The sequence below is a fragment of the Mesoplodon bidens genome (assembly GCF_964165515.1).
Source record: "Mesoplodon bidens genome assembly, chromosome: 4".
Taxonomy (NCBI): domain Eukaryota; kingdom Metazoa; phylum Chordata; class Mammalia; order Artiodactyla; family Ziphiidae; genus Mesoplodon; species Mesoplodon bidens.
This window is the reverse complement of record NC_138160.1, coordinates 38124949-38143507: the sequence shown is the minus strand read 5'-3', so window position 1 is coordinate 38143507 and position 18559 is coordinate 38124949. Positions and strand designations below refer to the sequence as shown.

At 37.1% G+C, this 18559-nt stretch overlaps 1 pseudogene across 1 annotated transcript; it reads left to right on the top strand.

The window, feature by feature from the left end:
* Positions 1-936: 936 nt before the first annotated feature.
* On the top strand, positions 937-1326 carry LOC308616646 (gamma-aminobutyric acid receptor-associated protein-like; annotated as a pseudogene). Its single transcript has one exon. The product of its transcript is annotated as a gamma-aminobutyric acid receptor-associated protein-like (transcript).
* The last annotated feature ends 17233 nt before the right edge of the window (positions 1327-18559 follow it).

Sequence of the window (18559 nt, the reverse complement as noted above, 5' to 3'; positions counted from 1 at the left end):
GAGCCTTTGATTTACCTAGCTAACCTGAAAGAGACTAAGTTCTAAAGTGGAAGAAACTAGGTTGCTTGGCAGGGCTGAGTTTGTAAGTTATTTTTATTTTTATTTTTCTCTCTATTAGCAGATTTGGGGCTAAAATCAAAAATAATTATTTTATGGAAAATAAAATTGCACTTCAGTATATCTGATTGATAATATTAAAAATTTAAAGCACAATATAAACATGAGATACCTTTGCTTAGAATCCTTTAGTGGCTTCTTATGGCTACTAAATTATAAATTGGCACATACCATTTCATTTGGTTCTTGCCTATGGCTCTAGCATCATATTCTGAAACCAGCAATGGAGACTGGGAAAACAATATTAAAGAAATAGAAGAAAATTTCCATGCAAGTTCTAAGCCAGTAAACCTGTATTGGGGTGTGTGTGTGTGTCTGTCTGACTGTCTGTCTATGTCTGACTGTGAAATACATATGACATTACCACTTTATCAGTTAATTCTGATCAAAATAACATTGTGTTAAAAACCATCCCAAAACTCAATGAGGAAAAATAGAGGATCCAATATATAACTTATACCAGAATCATATAAAAATTTGTTTAAAATTCAAATTATCACTGTGGTCATCCATTTACAATGCTTGGTGTAAGTTTATCTCTTGTAAAAATAAAATACAGTGTGTGTGTGTGAAAAAAAAATTTTAATAAATAAATAAATAAATTAGTTAGTTAAAATTAAAGAACAAACCTGAAATAGATCAGCCCTAACAGCCCAAAACCCAGTCTCTCATGGAACAAGGTGATATGTTCATACTCGTCTGCCTAAAGAAAATTAAATCCTATATGGAGAAAGACCACTTCAAAAAACAAACAAACAAATTCAAATTATTGAGGTCATCAACACCTGCCCCCTCTTCCCGGCCCCCACCCCGGGTTCTCTCAGCCCAGCCCGGTCCAGCCCAGTCCCTGGGAGGATGAACTTCGTGTATAAAGAGGAGTATCCGTTAGAGAAGCATGGCTCTGGGGGCGAGAAGATCTGAAAGAAATACCCGGACCGGGTCCCGGTGACAGTAGAAAAGGCTCCCAAATTTCGGATAGGAGACCTGGACAAAAAGATATACCTGGTGCCTTCTGATCATACAGTTGGTCAGTTCTACTTCTTGATCGGGAAGCAAATTCATCTCTGAGCTGAGGATGCCTTGTTTTTCTTTGTCAACAATGTCATTCCACCCACCAGTGCCACTATGGGTCAGCTATACCAGAAACAACATGAAGAAGACTTCTTTCTGTACATTGCCTATAGTGATAAAAGTGTCTACGGCCTGTGAAGCTGCTGCCCCTAAGGTGGGGTGGTCCCATTCTACAAAGAGAGAGGGGGCCCCCTTCCTTAACCTACTCCTCCTTGAGGCTCAAACACCAACTCTCTTCCTCAGGACCTGCACTTCATAATGTTTGAGACTCTCCTTCAACCCCTCTTAACATGAGGATTACTGGGGAGATGTCCTCTAGTACATTTCCTTTCTTCTTTCTTCCCCTTTCTCTACCACCTTTCCCATTCTGCTTTAGACTTCTTGATTGTCAATCTCTGTCACATCCAGCGATTGTTTTGGTTTCTGTTCCCTTTCTAACTGCCCAAGGGGCTCAGAACCCCAACAATCCCTTCTTTTCACTACCTTCTTTTTGGGGGGTAAATGGAAGGGACTGAAATTGTGGAAGGAAGGTAGAAGGCACATCAATAAAGAGGAAAGCACCAAAAAAATTCAAATTATTGAAATGAAACTGGCTTGAAACACTGAATCACTTATTCTCACTTAGCTGCATGTTGTTGAAGGTTGTCTAAGCTGGGCTTGTTTGGATGGTTCTACTGGTCATAACTGGACTCACTTATGCTTCTGAAGGCAACTAGGTTCAGCTAGGGCGGTTCTGCCTCACATGTTTGATAGCCTCCTCATGGAACCAGAAGGCTAGCCTAAGTGTGTCCTCATTGTGTGTGTGTGTGTTCTAAAGTACAGGGCCAATTATGCTATAGCTTTACAAATTTCTCTTTATGTCACAGTTGCTAATACCCCACTGACCAAAGATTGACATAAAAAAAAAAAAAACCTGAGTAAGTCTGCTCTACCAACTATAGGAAAGCAAAGAAAGTTACATGTCAGAGATTATGGATTTATAATTTAATTATGTGGATAAAGTAAAGAATGGACAAATAATCAACTCTACTACAAATCTCCCCTTAAAGATAGGTGACACCCCATCATAAAGAAGGTCTTCTAATTAATAACAATTAGAGGTGCAAAATCTGGCCCAGTGGTGGTTAATTCCTCCATAATGTGACCCCAGAATCAAGTCCTTTTTAAATTTTCTTTCTTTTAGGAAAACTTATTTACAATTGTAAAATTAGTCACCAAATTATGGTTCATAATTTACACATTCACAAGTTTGATTTTATCACTTTCATGTACTATAGAGAGGACAATAAACCACAATCCACATGCCAAATCTGGCCAGCCTCTGATTTTGTCAATAAAGTTTCATTGGAACACAGCCCCTCTCATTTGCTCACTTCTTGTCTATGGCTGTTTTTATGCTACAGCAGCAGAGTTGAGTAGCTGTGACAGAGATCATATTGCCTGCTGAAATATCTACTGAAAACCTAAAAATATTATCTCACCCTTTACAGAAAACTAAACATTCCTGCTTATCATATTTTATGGCACATGCAACAATTAATTTCTCTTAGATGTCACCAAAGATCTATTTCCTTTCAAAAAGAAGAAAGTTTTAATAACTAACAGAACGAGGATCTGAATGCACATCTGGCTGACTGCAAAGCCAATGCTTTTTCCAATATATTACACTGTTTCCACAGTATTTGCACTGTTTTGAAGAATACTACTTATTCTGATAAGGAATGGGAAACAGAGGGACCAATGTATCAAAATCATGATCACAATCATGTGAAAAGCTTGTTAAACATTCAAACACTTGAAACAAAATCTCTATGCTTGGGAGCTGGAAATCTGAATTTTAACAAATGTCATAGGTGATCCTTTTTCACACTGAAAACAAAGAACAAAGGTATTAGTGAAAGAAACAACTTGATCGATGTTGAATTTGAGTTGATGGATTTGAGGAGAGTTGAAAAGCTTGATATCATTATGGTCTTCAAGAGCCATGGTGAAATATGTCTGGGAAGAATATGGGGCAACCTTACTCCTGACCCAGTTCTCTCAAGTTCTTTAAGTGTTCAAGAGAGGATAGCAAGTGTCCTTGATGCTACATGTAAAGGTGCATGAAGGTTAGTGGTGGGCATGAGCTGCATTGCTGCTCAAGAGGTCATAGACGTCAAGTGAATAGATGTTCATACCAGAGAAAGATTGGTGATTTGTCAAAGGGAGTCAGGGTTATCCTTTGAAGAGGGAAAGGACTCTGGAGCAAGCTGAGGAAAATATGCCCATATGTCTTCAAACATCATGTCAACAGAAAATACTAGGAGAAAATGAGAACAATCAATACCAGAGTGAAGCCAGAGGCATCTCTCTCTCACTGATACCTAAGTCCCCTATTTCTCCACCTTGCCCCCAAAAGTGGGGAGTGAGTGCATAGAAGGGAAAAAGATGAGCTTTCTTTGAGCCAGAACCTGCCCCCTTACTCCAAGAGTGGAGGAGGCCAGATTTGAGCCTGCAGTGCATCAGGGAAGGACACAATTCTTGAACTGAATTGACATTAAATCTTTACAATGAAAAGGAATATATCCAGTAGCGAAACAAACAGAAATCTCTGCTAATAACTGGAAGTATTTTCTGAGAGACAATTCCCCATGGGTCTCTTGCATTTCTGCACTTCTTTTGAGCAGAGGCACTAACTAGCTGCCTTTGTATTAAACTATCTTTTCACAGACAGTTGTATAATGAATAGCCTTGGAAGACAGATATGTCTTCTTCTGAGCAAAAGGCCAGTATAATGAAATTACTGTCTTTCTCCAGAGCAACAGCAAACAGATTTACTGCCCATGATAAAAGATTTGGGTTCCATTAGCTTGGAGTCATTCTCTTGTAACACAATCTGCTATATATGCAAGTGTAACATGGATCTCTGTTATCTTGTGAGAATTCAGATGTGTGCAACTAGCACAAAAATGATAATCCTCTGGCCACAAACTATTGTTGAGAGTAATAACCTATCTTTTAGCTCTAATCCAGGACTCTTCTGCCTCTACCAACATCAGTGATACTGTGGCAGGCTAATTTGTCTCATATTTTTCACAGTTCTTGATAAGGAACACTTAAGAATGTATACCAGGGCATGTGGAGAAGAGAAAACCCTTGTGCACTGTTGGTGGGAATGTAAACTGGTACAGACATTATGGAAAACAGTATGGAGGTTTCTCAAAAAAAAATTTAAAAAGAACTACTATATGATCCAGCAACTCCACTCTGGATATTAATTTGAAGGAAACAAAAACACCAACTCAAAAAAATATATGCACCCCCAGGCTCACTGCAGCATTATTCACAATAGCCAAGACAGGAAAACAACTAAGTTCCACTGACGAATGTGATAAAAGAAGATGTGATATATACTATATATATATAGTGCAATATTATCCAGCCATAAAAAGTAAGGAAATCCTGCCATTTGTGACAACATGGATGGATCTTGAAGGCATTATGCTAAGTTAAATAAGTCAGGCAGAGGACTACAAATAACATCTCACTTATATGTGAGATCTAAAACAAACCAATGAACAAAAAAACTGAACTAACTCATAGATACAGAGAACAGATTAGTGGTTGCCAAAGGCAGGAGTGAAGGGTGGGGGAAATGGGTAAAGATGGTCAAAAGGTACATACTTCCAGTTATAAAATAAATAAGTCCTGGGGGGGTATAATGTACAGCATGGTGACTATAGTTAATAATACTGTATTGTATATTTGAAACTTGCTAAGAGAGTAAATCTTAAAAGTGTTCATCACAAGAAAAAAATTATCACTATGTGTGGTGATGGATGTTAACCACACTTATTGTGCTGGTCATTTCACAATATATACAAATATCAAATCATTATGTTGTACACCTGAAACTAATATAATGTTATATGTCAGTTATGTCTCAATTAAAAATGGTGATAGTCTATCACAGTTCACCCTCTGGTTTCCAGTGATGTTTATGTCTTTCCCACTTGTAAAATATACTTAACTTCCCTCTCCTGTAAGACCTCTAAAGCCTCATTCCTTAATGGCATTATGCTCAGGCTTACTGTCCAGAATCTCATACTGAAATCAGGTTCCAGTAATGTATGAGACTTTTCTGGTGCAGCTCTCCCTTAATGAAGACCTGTGAACTAAATCTATCTATCACCCATATTCTATATTGAGGGGGAGACAGGGACAAATGAACCACAGTAGAATATCTTACTCAAAAATGAGGGCTGAGGTGAAAAGAGGCACATAGCAGTCACTGATCCATAAAAATTCTGAAATCCAGCCCTTTTCATTATTCTGGAAACAAAGGAATTATGTTCATTAGGACCAAGTTCTGCTCTCTGGGAGTGGTTTTCTGCAGCTATTTGTTCTACCCTCTGGGGTACTGGCTCTGCCTTCTGAGACATCCTTCATTTTCCATAAGAAAGGCTAGTGTTAGCACATGAATAGTTTTCTCAGCCAATATTTCTGACCTATAGAAAAGAAAAAGAGCTCAGAGATCTTTTCTTCTTTGAATGTCTCTGTCTCTTCCAGTCCAAGCTGATATAATTCCTTTAAAAGCTTCATGGGTTTCCAGATTATCAAATTATAATCCAGTCCATTAGACAAAAGCCATGCTAATAAATCTCTTAGAAAAAGACCTTGTCTACCCTGAGTGCTATAGAATGATTCCCTTAAATCTTTTTTTTTAATGTTTATTTTATATTGGAGTATAGTTGATTAACAATGCTGGGTTAGTTTCAGGTGTACAGCAAAGTGATTCAGTTATACATATTCATGTATCTATTCTTTTTTCCTTAAGTCTTAAGAGCCCTTTTGTTTGACATAGAGACTATAAGAGGCATAACCTTAAGATTCTTATGTCTTTTGTATAGCTGAGAGGACTATGAAGCACCATCGTAAATATTCCTCAAGCCTCAAAAAGGGATCTTATAGCTTGACTTGACTTGATTATTACCCTGAAGTCACATTTTACTGTCAGCACTCTGTACTTGATATTTGCACTGAGGCCTTTCCTAACTTTGAAAACCTTTTGCCTACTGAAAATCCTGAGAGTGAAAAACAGCTTTATTTTCCATCCTAGTAAATCCTGTTGTGTAAATAATTCTTCTAAATTCTGCTCAGAAGTTGAACATTTCCTTCCTTTCTTAGTACATCTCTCTTTTGAAATACTTTATCAAAGACAGCTTAAAAATGTACCTTATACTTTTAACATTCTGCCTGAAAATCACCTTATCCAGACCACAGATTTATTAGGTCCTTTTCACATCTTCCAGCTTATAGCTAGTGACAGTCTCACCAATTGCTCCACCAAACATATAACACAAATCCCTCCAACTTGCAATAGCACTCTTCTCCCTGCACTTCAAGCCCCCACCAACAGTGTCCTTACTGACCAGTCCCAAAGCCACTGCCCATGATTTAGGTTATTCTTACAGCAGTATCTACCTTTTTAGATATTAACTTCTATCTTGGTTATCCACTGCTGCATAACAAACAGTCCTGAAACTCAAGATCCTTAACTTAATCACGTCTGCAAAATGCTTTATCCAGTATAAGGTAACATTCACAGATTCTGGGGAACAGGATTGGGATATATTTGGGGACTATTATGTCACCCTACCACAGAGATACTAAATTATACATACTATATTAAAATTATACATAGTATACTACATTATCATTTTCTCTCTCTCCCTTGCTCAATTTAAGGAGAGTGTCAAGTTTTGAACAGCTTAAGGGATGGTAGCAGGAACAGAAAGCAGAAGTAAACCGTGGATATTTCTGGCTTTTGTTTTCTGAAAATCTATGTCCTAAGTGAATTTAAAGCATATAAAGGAAGATCTGCAGATTAAGACAATGTGTTTTGGAGAAATATATGGATGACAGTGTCCATAAAGGATAGGAAAACCTTCCTCAAGAAAGAGATCCCTTGGGGCTTCCCTGGTGGTGCAGTGGTTGAGAGTCCGCCTGCCGATGGAGGGGACACAGGTTCGTGCCCCGGTCCGGGAAGATCCCACATGCCGGGGAGCAGCTGGGCCCGTGAGCCATGGCCCCTGAGCCTGCACCAGAGCCTGTGCTCCACAAATGGGAGAGGCCACAACAGTGAGAGGCCCGCGTACTGCAGAAAAAAAAAAAAAAAAAAAAAAAGAGATCCCCTGAACTAGTGGAGGAGGAAAGAAAGATGGACGGTGTTTTCTGGCCTCAGCAGGAAAGCAACAAGATTTCAGATATGAAAGGAAAATGAGTGCATGGGCAAGTCAGAAAACATTCCCTCTCTTAAGGTTGGCATAGAAGTAATAGACCTGAAGTGGTTTTGCAAACAAGGGAATAGATGACAGAATGCCAATAAATGTCCCCAAAGGCCTTCACTCTGGAAAAAAAAACCTGTCGAAATAGGGGAGACACCCAAGAATGATGACAATTGAATTTTTTAGATAGATATAGGTAGATATAAAATGGAGTCTCAGGGTCAGAAATGAAGTTGTAGAAAATTTTTAAATAAAAATATTTCCTGCATGTCCAGGTTTGAGGACAAAAGTTTATCTCTGCTTTCTCTTTCTTCTTTATTTTTCTCATGTGTATATGTGTGTATGATAATTTTTTACATTGTTTAAACAATGTGCCAAATTATCATTACTTTCAAGGTATATATAAAAAGAAGGACTATAAATTTGGTGCATAAACTTTTCTTGGAACAAGAGTGTAAACATACCTTTAGAAAACAATTTATCACCCACTCATTGAGTGTTACTCTTTAATAATCATGTCAGTTAGGTTATTTTTGTTTTCATTTTTATAAATAGTGATGTATGTATTGAGTCCCAGAAACAAATGTAAAATTCTTCTCACTAGACTTTAAGTATCTTAATTCCATAATTTCCTGTTAATAATATCTATCAAAGTATTACATTGACTTTTTCCAAGTTGTTACTCAGGGGAAAATATAGATATCTATAGGTTCTTAGTTTGACTTATTGCTTATCAAGACTTACAATCTTTATACAATTTCTTTTTCCTCTGAGAGTAACTGAATTATGAAAAAATAGCTATGAAATTGATTTCAAGAGGGGTAGCCAAGAGTCCTTTCCAGTGGGAATAATAACTTCAATTTTCAGATGGTTTCTATATAAATTTTTCCATTTGATTTTTCACAAGAACATTAGATAGTGTGGCAGGAGTTTTCATGTGCATTTCACTAAGTTAATTCTTTCAGAAACTCGTGTGGGCTACTGTGGAAACTAGAAATAGAAATGAAAAGGAGCTAACACATTCTAATTGTTCAGTAAATGGTAGCCATCATTGCTATTATTTGGTACCTATGAGAAGTGAGGGTCAAAGTGATTATGGCTCGCCCAGGTCTTCTGACTCATAGTCCAAAATTTCATCCTCAGGGCCTCACAGAGATTCTCAGCTAATTTTTCCCTTCAAAGAATGGGGATTGATTTAACAATAGAACAACAACAGGAGTAATCCCACAGATTGTATTCCACCTGCAGGACCTCAGGCTTTTAGGCTCACCAGTTAGTTCTGGACAAAAAGTGTCTGCCAAGTCCCTGATCCTCTCAACCTCCCACACTCCAAGTGTTTATCTTTAGAAAAGAAAAAAAGGAATCCCTTAGAAAAGGTCTTAGTCCTCTTCTCTCAAAGGTGGGGGAAAAACACCTTTTGAAACTACTCCTGCTGTCAAAGTTCATGCCTTGATTTGTGAAGCCTGGTCTTGCAAAAGTACTAAATCAAAGGAAAATGGATTTACATTTGTAAACTTTGTTTCCACTTAATGGGATTAGAAAGACCACTCACATTAAACAAACAAAAACATCAGTTCAGCAGCAAGACAGATAGAAAAGTAAATTAACCGTACACAAGCTCTGAAACTCAGTGTGAACTTAGGCCCAGTAATTTTCTTTTAAGATAATTTGAAGAATCAAGAAAGTTCCAGAGCCTACTTATATGTTTTCATATCTACTCTTTACCTGAGCCACGTACATTGTTGGGGAAAGAGAAAAGCCACAAAGAGAGTGATAGACAATGTGCAATGAAGTTGGTTGGAAAGCAGTTAAAAAACAGGTTTTCTAAACCTAACCTTCTCCAGTTGTGAAGATTTAAAGTGTGAGAATTTAAACTCAGACGTAGGCAGCAACACGGCCGTTGAAAATCTTCTCAATATGCAGTGAAGAAATGCACAACATTTCCCAGAATATACAGCAGTAGAAAGTTTTCTTAAAACTGTCTTAAGTACTCCCAAATAAATTAGCTTTGAATATTTCAGGCAATAGGAGAACCTGATGATAATTACTCTTATAACCCAGCGTCTGCTCACACATCTAACAGATTTTGCAATGTTTTAATTACATCTGTTTACATTTTTTTCTCTGTCCCAAAAGAAGGCTCAGTGCTGTCTTCACTTTCTGGCCTCGGTTTCCACTGACATCAGATTTCTCCTTGTGGAAATCAAGCAACGGACACAAAATTAAAACTGCAAAGGGTATGATTTTTATCAATTTGTTTTGTCTTTGTGGCTTTGCCTACATAACATCCTAACTAAATTTGTAAATTCAAGCAACACCCTCATTTGAATTGAGAGTGAAAAGGATCATGCCAGGGCTTGAGCAGCCACAGGGCAGGTGGGTGTAGGGGGGAGTACAGTTGATAAAATAGGAAAAGAGGCTAATATATGGGTCCAAAGTCTCATCCAAAAAGTTCCACTAAGAGACAAAGTGTGGCAGATACTGTAGGGCAAGGTCAACAAGGAGACTGGGCAGCTGGATTTGAGCAGCAAAGCTTGGTGCTCAGACCCAAATCAATAGAGCTGAGCAGCAAGAAGGTATCTGGGCAGAAAATCTTGAGGGACCAGAAGAAATGTGTGCTGATGAAGAGCAGTGTCTGTGTTGCAAAAGCTTTTTTCAAGGAATGGCTATGAAATATTAAGAAGAATTTTAGGTGTGTCTGGCATTTTAGCAAACATACTAAAGCATATACATTCAGATGTGTGTTGTCATGCATATGAATCACCAAAGTTAATCCTTAATTTGTTGAGGCTGCTGTTAACAGCTCAGGTTGAAATTCCTATGTTAAAGTTGCTTTCACAACCCGCTTAAAAACCACACAGTGAGATCAATGATATTATTCATGGATAAGGCAAGCAGACCTTATGCTTATGCTTATGCTTGTCCACTCTGCTTCCAAAATCTCACCCTGACATTCGCCATTACTTCAAATAAAGATGAAAAGAATGAATTAGCTGTTACCTATTGTGGCAATCAGACATTTTAAAATAAGAATGTGAAACTCCTGAGTTATTTACATCCTCAGGTCACTCTCAGTAGCCTAGTGAGAGTGGTGCAGGATTCCAGGCACAGAATATTTCATTCTCAGTGTTAGGGAGTTAGAATATTGCCAATAGTTACCAACATTTATATGGGACTGTGTCTCATTGATGTGACATAAGTAACCCCAGTGAATGCTATGCTGAAAAAAAATATACTTTTCACCATCTTCTCTTGGATGTCCCAAATTCCACTGATTGGACTGCCATTGCTTCTCTATACACTTGCGCACTGGCAGAATTCTTTCCCAGGACTACAAGCAGAAAGCAGGTTGATGCACATAATTCTTAGCTCAATATCTATTGATTAAGTGCCAGTGAGGTGTTGCTGATCTGAGATAGGATTGCCTGTACTTCAATGCCGAATTTTGCCACACACTGAATAAATGCTGCTTTCAAAACTTAACAGTATTCACTGTTCTGTGTTCTTTTTCATTAATATTTTTCTATATAACACTTTGTTTGTAAAGATTATACCTTCTAGGATGTTGTACAACCTCACTAGACAACCTCTCCCCAACACAAACATATACACACACACACACACTCCTGACTAGTTGTTTTCTTTCTTTTTTCTTTTTTTCTTTTTTTTTTTTTTTGGCAGTACGCGGGCCTCTCACTGTTGTGGCCTCTCCCGTTGCGGAGCACAGGCTCCAGACACGCAGGCTCACTGACCATGGCTCACAGGCCCAGCCGCTCCACGGCATGTGGGATCTTCCCAGACCGGGGCACGAACCCGTGTCCCCTGCATCGGCAGGTGGACTCTCAACCCCTGTGCCACCAGGGAAGCCCTTTCTTTCTATTTCTTATAGCCTCCAAATAGACATACAAAGAGTGAGAGTCCTGGTAGTAATAGTCATTGGGTTATGGAGAGGAAGAAGAATCTCAAAATCTGGTACGCATATAATAGATAGTTCCTTAGTTTCCAGGTCGATGAAGATTTATTTCTGAATCAGGAAAAATAGCAAAGAGGGAACATTTTATCTACTTTTAATTGGGCAAATACGGTTGGAATACCTATTACAATTTTTAATACAATTTTCTTAGCTCTGTTTATGAACATTCTTTATAGATACTGGTAATGGGTTTATTATCAATTCTGATTTACAGTGTTCTGACTTTTGTGATTTTCCTCTGCCTTCACGGATATTTTTGGGCACAGTTGAGACCAGCTGGATCATGGGCTGCAAACCATATGCCATTTTACACTAGAAACCTCTTTTCCCTCTGGACCCGCTTGCAATTACTCCCATATTCTGATTCCCTGAATTTTTGGCGCCTCAGTTCAATTTCTACATCTGCTGCTTACCCATTTGCTTTAGTGAACATCCCTTTCCAAGCTTCTTGGACTTGGGTTCTGCACACATTTCTGGGATCTGTTTATTCCTCTGGTTTTGGTGACCTCTATTCCATCTCTCAACTTGTTAAATTTCCAGCTTTTGTACTGAGACCATCACTAAATGTACTTGCCCCAGAATTACATGGAGTGGTAATGATTATTTTGTAATACCACAGTCCATGTATAGTCCTTGAATCAGGGGAGTTTATCTTTCTGGGCTATGAGTATTATATTATTATTATGATGATGTATTTATTAATGATTTTGTGTACAGGCTATGAGTTTTTGTCATTAAAGACAATTTCCCCATGATATGCATTAAATAGAGAATATATTTATTTAGACAAGACCCTTAGTGAGGTCTGGGTTGCCAGAAAATATGTTTAGAAAACAGATATAAGATTATACATGAGATAGTTATATGAAGAGCTGAAGCAAGACTATTAACTGTGAGGTGACTAAGAATTATTGTGTTAAGATATGAAACTCTTACGCTTACTGCATTATTGTAAATTTAATCTAGTGAAACTAAACAAATTCAGAGGATGAATATCCCTCTAGTCATGCTAAATTGTATTAATTCTTATCCTTCTTAATCTTTTTGGCATCAGATATAGGGAGAAACAAGAGTTTTGACACGCCTGGTGTTCCTGGTGAAGAAAGGAAACAGTTTGCAAGTAAGCAAGTGTTTGTGCTTTTGAAATGACTGGAAATGACTTCACAATGAGTCTTAAAACAAAGCAGCTAAATATTATTCCAAAATGCAATTATCTCACTATTAAAGTGAAGCATAATAAGTTAGCTGCTATTGTTGGAAGGTAAAAGAATAACAGAAATGGGGCTTCCCTGGTGGCGCAGTTGTTGAGAGTCTGCCTGCCAATGCAGGGGACATGGGTTCGTGCCCCGGTCCAGGAAGATTGCACATGCCGCGGAGCGGCTGGGCCCATGAGCCATGGCCACTGAGCCTGCGCGTCCAGAGCCTGTGCTCCGCAACGGGAGAGACCACAGCAGTGAGAGGCCCACGTACCACACACACAAAAAAAAGAATAACAGAAATGATTTGGAGAACTAAGAGAATTCTTCAGTCACCAAAAATCAGAAGATCAGCTCCATGAACAATGATGTCTTTGTCTTTAAGATGAGTACTCTAGTAATATATTATCTGTTCATGACCTGCCTAACCCTTGAAACTTTTGTTGTCATGTAGTTAAAACATCTACAATATATATATTTCCATGGAACCGTATAAATTTCTTTATTCATCTGATTTCAAAATCCCTTTTGGATTAAAAAAGGCATGAGGTAAACAAATAGCATATTTTTGAGTTTTCATTTAACTTGCTGTTTAGATACATATCATTTTTCCCTTGTGAAGGGATTTGACATTTTTATTTCTTTTTTCTTTAAATGTCTCTTTCATGTTTTTTGGAATATGAGGTCAGCATGCTTTAAAATATTATGTCTCAGAATCTAAAGTCCTACCTTGCTGTGACCTAGTTTCCCTTTATATTTCCAGATACCTGATTTTTAAAATAAGATAAATAAGGACTAGGGATGTAATGTACAACATGATGACTATAGTTAACAGTGCTGTATGGTATATTTGAAAGTTTCTAAGAGAGTAGATCCTAAGAATTCTCATCACAAGGGAAAAAAATAATTTTGTATGCTGCTGTATAACACATTTAATTGAACTTATACTACCAGTGAACGAAGATGGTGGGGTCTTTCTTTGTTTTTATGTTTTTTTTTTTGTTTCTTTTTTTTTTTTTTTTTTTGTGATACGCGGGCCTCTCACTGTTGTGGCCTCTCCCGCTGCGGAGCACAGGCTCCGGACACGCAGGCTCAGCGGCCATGGCTCACGGGCCCAGCCACTCTGCGGCATGTGGGATCCTCCCAGACTGGGGCACAAACCCGTGGCCTCTGCAAGCAGACTCTCAACCCCTGCGCCGTTAGGGAAGCCCTGTTTCTTTTTTTTTTTTTAATGGCAATTTTTTGCAGAAAAGTCTGTATTCCAGAATATACAGCCTGTCACCTTTGATCCATTTCATTGCTGCTTTGACACTTCATTGTGATGCTATATTTGGGCAGGGGGCGGTTCAGGTATGTTGAAGAGAGACTGCCTAGAGCATGCAAGACGAGCAGACCACAACTGCAGACAACCTATAATGAATTAGAGAGAGGTGAGCAAAAAATGGAACTAGAATCCATGGAACTAGAAATAAGATTAAAATACAAAAGCATATGTGAGAAATTAGTTTTGGTTCAGCAGGACTATAGTTTGATTTTCATAAAGTGGATGCTGGGAAGTGATCAACTTTAAGTCCTTACTGATGACAAACTTTTCTGTAGGGGATAGTATTATATGCATCAGATAAAACATCTTCATTAGTCATAATAATTAGTTATCAACAAATCATAATTTCCTTGATGGCAAGATCTAAGTCTATTTATCCTTTGAATAACCTAAAATATTAAATTATCTGCAAAAATTTTGATAAATTTCTCCTATGTTGAGGATATTGTTCACAGGCTGGGAAGTTCTTGGCATTAGAGAGCTCAAGGTCCCAGGAAGGAAAATGAATAGTAAACCAGGAGTCACAGTTCATTATGACCTAGTTTCCAACTGTTTGCATTTATATAGCACATCAATAAAAATTTTAAGTCATGCATTCCCAATATATGTATTTCTATTCATAAAGGTTTTATATATACTTCTATTAATAGTTAACATCTCAAAGTGCAATTATGCTTAAAGAAAAGTTAATTGTCAATGACTTTTGTTATAAACCACATTCAAATAGTTTTCTTAATGATTTCAATTTTTTGTCGGATTTCCTCAGATAATTTTAATATTCTTAGTTAAGCCTTTTTCAAAGTTGGATAAGGTCGGCCCTGCCATTTTTTGCTCGCATGTGCTTGCATTATTGGCATTATGTTTAATCCGTGGATTTCTTGTAGAAACTTTTAAAAGCTACCCTCTAAAGGCTTACTGTAGCATTTCAACTTGATATATAATATATAAATATAAATTTTTGAGCACACGCAAATTGCCAGAGGGTTCTGTGGCGCAATCCCCAAGAGGTGAACACTCAGGGCAAGCTTTCCTAAGATATTACAGGCACAGATCCACGTTTCAGAAACTTTTTTTTTTTTTTTTTTTTTGTGGTACGCAGGCCTCTCACTGTTGTGGCCTCTCCCGTTGCGGAGCACAGGCTCCGGAAGCGCAGGCACAGCGGCCATGGCTCACGGGCCCAGCCGCTTCGCGACATGTGGGATCTTCCCAGACCGGGGCACGAACCCGTGTCCCCTGCATCGGCAGGCGGACTCTCAACCACTGCGTCACCACGGAAGCCCCTGCAGAAACTTCTTAAATACACTCCCAAGCTTCACGCTCCCTCTTAAACTCCTGAGCCACGATAACCCATGTGACATCACTGTTCACTAATGAACGAAATAAAAAGTCAGAACACAGAACTGCATTTTCAATCTGAAAAAGCCTGTGAGGAAAAATGCCAGTTAACAGTTTGATGAACATAAAATTTAAGGTAAAACCCATTAACACAGCATTTGAATATAAAATAGAGCTAAAATTTGTCCATTTAGGGGAAAATAACATCTACCAAAATTTATGTTACAAATAGATATAATAGTAGAAAGACATAAGTGAAAAACATTGAAAAATGACAATGAGGTCAATGGAAGGTTTGTGAATTTTTTCAAAAAAATTTTGAAGCTTTGTGAGTTTTTTTGTTTTGTTTTGTCATTTTGAACTTTTTAGTGTGAGAACAGTTAAGTTCTACTCACTGAGCAAATTACAATTACATAATACAGTGTTATCAGCTATAGTCATGTTTTACATTAGATCCTCAGACCTTATTTGTAACTGAAAGTTTGTACCCTTTTAGCAAATTCTCCCTATTTCCCAACTCGCCCCAGCCTGGGAACCACTCTTCTGTTATGTTTCTATATTTTGGCTATTAATCCCTTATCAGAAGATACATGATTTGCAAATATTTTCTCCCACTTGGCAGGTTCCCTTTTTGTTTTGTTCATAGTTTCTTTTGCTGAGCTGAAGCTTTTTAGGTTGATGTAGTGCCACTATTTTATTTTTGCTTCCGTTGCTTTTGTTTTTGGTGTCAAATCTGAAAAATCACTGCGAGGACCTATGTCAAGGAGCTTTTTTACTGTACAGTTACTGTATAGTTTTGGCTTTATTTTGTTACCATAATGTGAATTATTAACCCTAAATAACAGTTTTGCAAATGAGTTTGATTGTTGAGTACAAATCTGTCAATAATTTGAAGTAAATATATATGTATATTTATCTATTAATGACAATGGATTATTAAAATCAATTCTCTAAGGAAAAGTCAAACATATTAACAGTTCTGAAGATTGTTAACTAACTCTAAAAAAGAGAGCAAACCGTAAGTAAAATAACATTTTTAAGGCAACTTCTCCACTGTTAATAAATATTTCAACCAATGAAAAGTTGCTTCTTGCCATCAAACTTTGAAATAATAATAATAACAATAATAATAGTAATAATGAAAATCAAGCAGAAAGAAAACAAAGCTAAGGATACTTCATTTGCTGAATATCAATTAAGTTATTATGCACACCACTTTCTGAAACACATGTTTAGATGAGTTAAAGCACTGAAACATATAACAGTTACTAACTCTTAACATACAGATGTTAAAAAGTAGTTTATTAAAAGTCACCTAGGGCTTCCCTGGTGACGCAGTGGTTGAGAGTCCGCCTGCCGATGCAGGGGACACGGGTTCGTGCCCTGGTCCGGGAAGATCCCACATGCCGCGGAGCGGCTAGGCCCGTGAGTCATAGCCACAGAGCCTGCGCGTCTGGAGCCTGTGCTCCGCAACAGGAGAGGCCACAGCAGTGAGAGGCCCGCGTACCACAGGAAAAAAAAAAAAAAAAAAAAAAGTCATCCAAGAAATGCAAATTCATATTGTTTCCTAGAAATTTCTTTTACATATAGTTGGCCATATGAAGAAATTGAACATCATCCTAGGTCTTTACATCTTTTAGTGGTCCAAAGAATAAACAAATATTAAAAAACCCAGCGATAATATGGATCTAATTTATGGTTTACTGTCTTGCTACATTAAGAAGGTATAAATAACGTGCAGAATACAACTTTTTCAAAACTGGGAAAATGCCACTGATGCTATCTGTAATGGTTACTTTTATTTAAATTGAAAGACAAAAACATGCATGTGATTCCACAGGTCAGCACTGTTTTGATGTGACAAAAAGAAATGATCATCAAAATGCAGCTCCTTAAGCAAGTGCTTAATTTCACACTTTCAAAAATAGTGCTATCTTTCTGGTCAGGCCAGCAAGAATTGAGAAAGATTAAGAAAGTGTTTAAAGATGTTTATTAAAAAATAACTATAAAAATGTGAAGGAGACACAGCACTGAGCATTCCAAATAGAATAAAACCATCATCAAAAAGACTCAACAACTCTGAAAAGAGTTCTTCAAAATATACCATGTTTTTTCTAGATAATGAAATCTATCAATTCCAAATGTCTACTTTAGTCATGTATAAAGGCCCCAGTGATTCACAAAAAACAAACAAAGAAAACTATCCCAAGGCATCCTTGCTTTTTATCACATCCGCCATAGAATCTAGAAAAAGTCTGCTTCTTAAGAGTTTAATTCTAAGTGAAATTTTAGTTCTCAGTGAATTTTTTGGTCATAAGATGTTTTGCCAGAACGTGAACATGGTAGCTGTTTTGTTCAGCTTAAATTTTTTAGTCATCTTAATTTTTACTGTTCTATGTTTTATTTTTATTTATCTTTTATTACATTGTTTTAAAAATACAGTAGTACTACATACTCATATTAATTTGGGAAATAATACAAGACATATAAAGAAAAGGTTAACTATTTCTTCCTTCTCTGAAATCTCTACATCCATTGTCCTAGGAAACATGCTAACAGCCTGATGTGTTTTCATCCACATATTTTCCCCTGCTCATAAATACTTATGAATATTTATATGTATATGCATTTTGATTTTTTTGTTCTTGTTGCACTTGAATATTTTTTAAACCAAAACCATAACTCTTCAATTTTCTTTTTTAATTGGACTATGTGTCCCTAGCAACAGTTCAGATCAATATAGTTGATGTATTAACACATTTGTTTTCATAGCTACATTGTTTCTATAGTATGGTTATTCCATCATGTGTGTGTGGTAATATCCAAAATGATCTTATAATTTATACTTGGATCATTCAATTTGCACCTTCCAATCAGTAAAGTTGAGAAATATTTTATGCTTCTCTGACCTTTTGGAATATCTCTTTTATGAATTAGTATCATTATCTATGATAGCCAGTACTTGGTATTGTTTGTCTTTCAATTTTAGACATTCTAGAGGACATGTAGTAAAATCTCATTTTGAATTTAATATGTATTTCTCGGATTCCTTAAGATTTCAAGCACTTTTTCATAAGTTTATTGGTATTTGGTTTTCTTCTCTATTTTGAAGCCAATTGTACATTTTTCTATTGGGTTGTTTTTTATTGAATTGTAAACATTCTTTAAATATTTACATATGGGATCTTTTTTTTAGTTTTATTTATTTTTTATACATCTTTATTGGAGTATAATTGCTTCACAATGTCATGTTAGTTTCTGCCATATGACAAAGTGA